The sequence below is a fragment of the Felis catus genome, chromosome F2, assembly GCF_018350175.1.
Source record: "Felis catus isolate Fca126 chromosome F2, F.catus_Fca126_mat1.0, whole genome shotgun sequence".
Taxonomy (NCBI): Eukaryota; Metazoa; Chordata; class Mammalia; order Carnivora; family Felidae; genus Felis; species Felis catus.
The window spans coordinates 68,143,133-68,150,828 of NC_058385.1; the positions used below are offsets into that span (position 1 = coordinate 68,143,133).

General features: G+C 53.9%; 1 long non-coding RNA gene across 2 annotated transcripts in view; it reads left to right on the forward strand.

Annotated features, from left to right (window-relative positions):
- LOC109496206 overlaps positions 1–6,230 on the forward strand; it is a 33,959-nt gene extending 27,729 nt beyond the window's left edge. For both annotated transcript variants that reach the window (XR_006592425.1, XR_006592424.1), the window contains one exon: positions 5,853–6,230. This is a non-coding gene — a long non-coding RNA (uncharacterized LOC109496206). The remainder of the gene's footprint in view (positions 1–5,852) is intronic.
- Positions 6,231–7,696: the final 1,466 nt, after the last annotated feature.

Genomic DNA, 7,696 nt, shown 5'->3' on the forward strand with positions numbered 1-7,696 from the left:
GGAAGGCTGGTGTTTTATCTCACTCTCCAGAAGAGCCGGGTGAGGCTGTGACGAGTGAAGGACCCTGCCCTGCAGACGGAGCTCCTTGGAGGGGCTGCCCCCAGCCTGGGGCTCTGCATGGGGCTCTGGGGGAGGTGGACCTACCTTTCTCTGCTCTGCTCATCCTTCTACCGGGAGCATGGGCCATGCCACCCATGCGCCCAGCCACGGCTGACCGTGCCAGGGAGGGAAGCCAGCACACAGGATCCTTCACTGGGGGCCTGTGGCTCGCCCCATTCTGCTGCCGCAGGCCAGGGAGCCCTCTCTCCTCCCCCCCTCTCTCCCTCCCCGCTTCCTTCCAATCAGCCGCCATTCCATTTGGCCTGCTTTTCTTCCTTCCTTCCCTCCTTCCTTCCTTCCCCTTTTTCTATCGATAAAGGGTGCCTGAGGACACACTGGTAAAAGAAATAGATGTGGTTGCTGGCCTGCCAGCACTTGTGGTCTAGCGGGGTGGGGGTGGGGGGAGACGCCAAACGAGTAATTGCACAAAGAGTTTTCCTGTGATGGTCAGTGATACAAAGGAAGCGTCGTTGGATGCTGGGGGCAGGGGTAACAGAGCGACCCAGCTAAGTTAGTTCAGGGGTTGGGCGAAGGTGTCTCTGGGGAAGGGGCATTTCAGCTCACACGTGAACAATGGGTGGGAGTTGGTGGGGAGAGGAAAAGGGGTGAGTGGCAAGGAAGAGGCTTCTAGAAGAGGATTTCGTGGGGCGCCTGGGTGGCTCAGTCGGTTAAGCGTCCGACTTCAGCCAGGTCACGATCTCGCGGTCCGTGAGTTCGAGCCCCGTGTCAGGCTCTGGGCTGATGGCTCGGAGCCTGGAGCCTGTTTCCAATTTTGTGTCTCCCTCTCTCTCTGCCCCTCCCCCGTTCATGCTCTGTCTCTCTCTGTCCCAAAAATAAATAAACGTTGAAAAAAAAAATTTTTAGAAGAGGATTTCGCTGGTGCCAAGGCCCTGGGGCAGAAAGTGTCTGCCACTTTTATATAGAGAAAACTATGTGCCTGGAATATGATGAGGAGGTGAAGTTTGAGGAGGCAGGGGCAGGGCTGAGCAGCCTTGGAGGAATTTGAATTTCATCACACTTGAGAAGGATGTTACACGGTTTCGGTAAACGTTCTCAGAAGTCGCCTCTGGCCACCCCATGGTGCCGTGCCCTCCCTCCCTCGGGCTTTACTCCGAGCCATCAGCTATTGAGGTCCTGCCAGGCGTGCTGCCCTGATGTCTGATCTCTGTGCCCGCAGAGGGCACACTGACTGGCTCGAGTCACCCCCGCTCCCACCGGCTCACGGCAGCACCTGTGCTGGGGCCCAGGCCACCTCGTTTCGCACCCCCGGCCCGTGGCCACGCACGTGTGCCCTGCCTTGTGGGAGCAGGCCGGCAGAACATCTGCAAAGCTGGGGCCCCCAATGCGGTCGCTTGGTCCGTCCCCCAGGCACTCCCTTGCTCCACGGATCAATGGTCTGCAATGCACCTGTTCCTCAACTCTGCCCAGTGCCTCCCCAGCTCCCCAAGTCTCCTCTCCCCTGCCCACAGAAGCTATTCCCAACTTCTCCCGCGGCCCTCAGGCTTCAGGATCGCCTGCGCCCCAGTTCCCCACTCTTGCACCGTCTCCTGGTGTCTGCGGGTGTTCAGAGTGCACTCGCGGGGCATCCCCAAGTGCCAAGCAGAGGGCCTCCTGGCTGTCCCCTCTCTGCCCCGGACAGGATGGGGCTCAGGCCTCCTGGCTCCGGAAAGGGGCACCTCGTGTTCCCGAGAGTGCCCCTCCTCTGTGTGCGCCCCTCCCCAGGAACTGCCTCCGTTCTGTTCTGCAGTTACTGACACTTATTCATGTGCAGGGAGAGCAACAATGGACCACAATCAACCTAGTGTTTCCTGAGAGGACATGGCCAAGGGCCGGCTCTGAGTCACCCTCGGCCTCCCCGGCCGCCCCTTCCGGGAAGTGCGTTCACACTCCACATCCTGCCTCTCTAGGGGAAGAGAGGCAGTGGGGGCCATAAGGGCTTTGTAGTCAGATGGATACTGATACCACAGGGCAGGTCTTTAACTCTGTCACTTACCAGCTGTGCCACCGTGGCCATTTAGCTGAATCCCTCTGAGCTGGCTCAGGAGGAAGAGAGCGGTGAGGCCACCTTGCAGGGCTCTGTGGCCCCTGAGGGCCCTCACGACTGCCGAGCACCTGCTGCATGGGGAAGGGGGGCAGGGCTCACACCAGGAAGGCACCACAGACAGTGGCAGACATGATGGCAGACGGCCCAGGGGCCTCTGGGAATGTTCTCATTGTCTCCCCCTGCGCCCCCCCCCCCAATCTGGCTACTGCCCAAATTCACGGGACACGGTTGAAACAACGGCCACTCCTGGGAGAGTGACTTAGGCCCCCGGGGCACTGCCCTTGTCTGGGATGGGCCCTGCTTGGGGCATGTGAAACCACCAGGCAGATGGGCTCAGTGCGTGGGTCAGAAGGCAAAGGGGAAAGAGGCCCTTCTCGAGGGAAATTCCTGCTCTAGCCCCCAAAGACAAGGTGCCTGGATATCCCCTCCACCATCTTCCCCAATTCCCACTGGAGCACCCACCCTCCCTGGCCCCACTGGTGTCACTTGTGGTTCTGGGGACACTCTCCCCAGGGCACGGACGGCTGAACCACCACCTCGGAGGGTGTATTTTGGGGGGAAGATTTAGTTTGCTCCTTACAGTAGGCTCAGGGCGCTGAGAAAGAAAGAAAAGTCAGCAAGAAGGTAGGCAAGGTACGTTTCTGAGCAGTTTAATTAAAAGCACTTATTGGACGGGCACCTGGGCATCTGATTAAGCATCTGACTTCGGCTCAGGTCGTGATCTCACGGTTCATAAATTCGGGCCCCGCATAGGGCTCACTGCTGTCGGCACAGAGCCTGCTTCGAATCCCCTGTCCCCCCTCTCTCTGCCCTTCCCCTGCTTACATTCTCTCTCTTTCAAAAAAGAAAAAAAATTAGAAAGTAAATAAAAGTGTTCGTTCATTGGAAAGTTATGTCCATTTCTCATTTCATCATTTGATCAACTCTGCAACAAGCCCATTTTATAGAAGAGGGAACTGAGGCTTAGTATGAATTTGCAGTGGAGGAACTCAGTCTGACCTGTGGCTCTCCCTACTCTAATATTGATGGCAAAATTCAGCTCTAGCTTAAATTTCAATGAGATGACAAAACAAAATAACCCAAAAACAGAGACGAAAGCTCATATTCCGTGGAGCTGTTCCTTCAGAGTCCTGGGACATTTTAAGCTCTCCTGCTTCTGGGCTTTATCCAAGCTGTCCCCTCCACCCGGGATTCCCTCCCAAACCAGGACAATTCTACTTTGCTTCCAAGATTGTCCCTAGGTGGGTGTCTTTTCCTCTCCCAAAGAAGCTTCTAGAAGCAGCAGCAAATTGCTACTCTCTTTCCCAACCTATAGTTGAGAAGGTGGTGGAAAGTCTCAGAACTCCTTGGGCTGGCAGCCGCCCCCCTCACCCCCGATGCTGAGTGCTCCTTAAAGGTGGACACCATTAGCATCACTGTTCTCCAAGCCCACGTGGAATGTTTGTGGAATGAGTCCACGGATGGGTGGGGTGGATGAGAACCGTCTCAGCTCCGCTCCTGGGTCTGCAGAGAAATCTGTGGAAACCCTCAGTTTACACGGACTGGGGAGCACACAGGCCTCCGCGGCCTGTGGGGCTTCTACAACCTCAATCTTTTACAGCCCCCTCAGCAACCCAGTGAGGGAGACAGGCCAAGGGTTTTGATACCCATGTTACAGAAGAGGAAACTGAGGCCCCAGGGAGGCAATACAAGACTTGTACAGTCCTACAGCTTATCACTGGCAGAAGTCAGGGCCCCACGCCACGTCTGGTGATGCCAGGCTTCTGTACCTTCCAACACCCCCCGTTGCTACGACACAGAACAAACTTCTGAGTCGTCTGCGGGAGAACGAGGAGCTGTGTGGGGGACGCCACCCATCCTGCCAGCCTCAGGCCGCAGCCCCTTCTCCAGGCTGGACCCCCAAGAACCCCCTTTTTCTGGACTCCTGGAACAACCGGGTCTTCCCCTTCACTTAAGTTTCCACGCTCCAGGACCTCACCACAAGCTTAACACAGGACGTCCCCTGGGAGCAGTAAGCCTGACCTAGAGCAGGCTGTCCTACAGACTGCACTTGACCGGTTCCCTGCTTACTTTGCCTTTGATCGTTGCAACTCCTCAACTAGTTGGTAGGTTTAAAAAATTTTTTGTTATGAAATAGTACGTATATATATATACACACACACACGTATTCACACACGGGAATAATATAACCCATTTATAGCAGTTGTAATGTGTCCTTCTAATCTCTCTACTTTTTTAAAGGAACAAAACATTAGAGCTTCAAGCTACGTTCCCACCTCCTCTCCCTTCCCTCTCCCATGCTTATCTCCTTTCACCACATGCAATTTTCCATATGAAATGTACACCATTGTTTTATGTGTTGTGATTTATGTCAATGATATTATTTTGCACCTTGCTGTTTTTCACTTACGACGCGTTCATGAATTATTCAGGTTGATGTGTGAGGACTTGGCTCATTTATTTTAATTACTATAAATGTGCCCATCATAGAACTAGTTTCTTTATCCTCTCCCGTCAGAGGATTGCTTTCACTTCTAAAAATAGGTGTGCAGTGAAAATCCTTGCACACGCCTTCTTTGTCCATGCGGGAGAGTTTCTCCAGGGGCTTGCAGCCCCCTCGAGGACAGGGATTATAGCCTTCCTCCGCACCAACCCTGTCCAGAAACGGGCACAGAGCAGGTTCTTGATCTGGATGTTTGTTCGTTGAGTGAGTGAACTCAACACACTCAAGACCACCCAGACAGCACAGGTAAGGTAACTTCTGCTAACAGCCGGCTCAGCATCCACTCCCCTTTCCTGGCTAACGGAGGATGCCTCCCGAGTGGTAGACGGTTATTGGCTTAAGCCAGTCATAATAAGCCGGCTCCTGCTTCCCCAGCTCCCCACGCCGCCCAGCTGCGGCCACTGAGATTGAAGGGACATCTGGCGGGGAGTCTCGGGGCGGGGGGGACTTTGATCCCCAGACCAAAGGGGGCTCCGAGACTGTCCGCAAAGGCAGCCCCGATAAGATCTCCCGTACACACGCGCCTTTGCAACGCGACCCTGCCGTTCCTCCGTTAAGAGGTAGAGTTTACTTTTCACCTCTGTGACTGGCCTTGGGACTTGCTTTGTTTGACCAAAATGTAGAGGAGGTGACATTGTGGGACTTCCAAGCCTTTGAACGTCCAAGAACTTTAGCAGCAAAACCTTGCTCTCTTGCTTCTCTGAAACCACCATGCAAGAAAGCCCGGCGAGCCTGCTTGAGCAGGAGGAGGGCCAGAGAGGAAATATTTTAGGCTCCGTGGGCCATACGGTCTCCATCACCACAACTCTGCTGCCATAGCACGAAAGCAGACATAGATCATCTGGGAGAGAATGGATGGCCAGGTTCCCATATATCTTTACAAAATCAGGCAGCGGGGCCTCAGAGAATGAGAGAGCATCTGAGGGAGACAGTTTGCTAATTGCTGCCATACTAGAATACCACAAACGCGGAGGCTTAACACGGATTTATTATCTTACAGTTCTGGAGGTCAGAGATCCAAGATGGGTCTTACAAGGGTAAAATCAAGGTGTCAGCGGGGTTGTTCTTTCTGGAAGTTTTAGGGAAGGGTCCATTCCTTGACTAGTCTAGCTGGTAGAGGCCACCCACTAGCGGTGTCCCACCCACCCCCCCCCAGCCATGACAATCCTCTGACCTCTACGTCTGTCGTTGTATCTCCCACTGCAGCATCCAGTGCCAGACTTGTGAGCAAGGCCATCTTGGACAATAGGCCCCCCACGGAGCCATCACCTGACTGCCGTCACTCGAGGGAGCCCCCAGAAACCAGTAGAAGAACCGCCACCTAATCCCAGCCCCAACTCCGACCCTGAGTCACGCGCTAATGAATATTTGTTGTTTTGAGCCACTAAGTTTTGCAGTGGTATCTTATGCAGTGGTAACCAACTGACTGACACAGGGACGGACGTTAATAGAGCCACTTTTTCGGGCCCTTCCCTGCTTTTCCTTTTTTTTCAAAATTTTCTTTGTTTTCTTTATTTCGAGACAGAGACGGTGCAAGCAGGGGAGGGGCAGAGAGAGAGAATCCGAAGCAGACCCTGAGCTGCCAGCGCAGAGCCAGACGTGGGGCTCGAACCGTGAGATCATGACCTGAGCTGAAACCAAGAGGTCGAACGCTCAACCGACCGAGCCACCCAGGCACCTCCCCCCCCCCCCCACCCCCTTCTCTCCTGTTCTGCCTCGAGAGGAGATAGGATTATCTGGAGCTGCAGCAGCCACCTTGCAACCTTGAGGGAAAACAAACAGAATCACGATATGATTCCACATTGGTGTGCTGCCTAAATACCAACGGGTTTTGTTCCGTTTTGAATTTCTTTTCACGCGAGAAAATCAACCCCTGTTTGTTATAATACTATGACTTCTCAAATTACTATCGTACTATAAGTTCTGATGAGGGGGAGGTAAGGAAGCGCTGAATCACTGTATTGTACACCTGAAAGCAACATTACACTGTATATTAACTAACTGGAATTTAAATAAAAGCTTGAAAAAAAATAACTTCTAACGAGTACACAGCAAGTTGCCAGGCCTCTGAGGTAGCTGGGAAAGGATTAGGAATAGCCAAGAATTAATTTTTTTTTTTTTTAGTGTTTTTATTTTTGAGAGAGAGAGCATGCAAGTGAGTGGGGGAGGGGCAGAGAGAGAGAGAGAGAGAGGGAGACGCAGAATCCGAAGCAGGCTGTAAGCTCTGGGCTGTCAGCACAGAGCCCGATGCGGGGCTCAAACCCACAAACCGTGAGATCATGACCTCAGCTGAAGTCAGATGCTTAACCGACTGAGCCACCCAGGGGCCCCCCGAGCAACCAAGAATGAAGACGGAAACGCCGTTTCACCTGACCATGTTCTGTTTCCTCTCCTGAGACCGACATGGCACCGGCAGAGCACTCAGGGAACGTGCTCCCTGGGGAGGGAGAGCACGGCCAGGACCCAGACGCAGAATATCTGACAGGTGCTCGGGCCCAGCCTCACCGATAAGACTTGGAGCTCTTGTCCCTTGGCCGTGTCTTCTGTGAAGAGGGGTGACTCATGGCAGTTATGAAACTCTGAGGCCCATGTGTATTTACATGTTGCCCTTTCACTGCTCTGGCCAGGGAGGTTTCCAGCTTGAGGTAGTTATCCCAAGGGAATCTTGCTGGGAACGAGGAGTGGCTGGAAGGACATAGCCCTTGACTCATAGGGAAGAGTCAATAGAGCACACAGGTGAAGGCCAGGTGGTTGTTTCAGAGGAGGGAAATATCCCAGGGCCAGCCTGGGTCCCCTTCTGCTGCACCTTCCTTCTTTCTAGAAGGTACCAGTGCCGGGGCGCCTGGGTGGCGCAGTCGGTTAAGCGTCCGACTTCAGCCAGGTCACGATCTTGCGGTCCGTGAGTTCGAGCCCCGCGTCGGGCTCTGGGCTGATGGCTCAGAGCCTGGAGCCTGTTTCCGATTCTGTGTCTCCCTCTCTCTCTGCCCCTCCCCCGTTCATGCTCTGTCTCTCTCTGTCCCAAAAATAAAAAAAAACAAAAAAAAAACAAA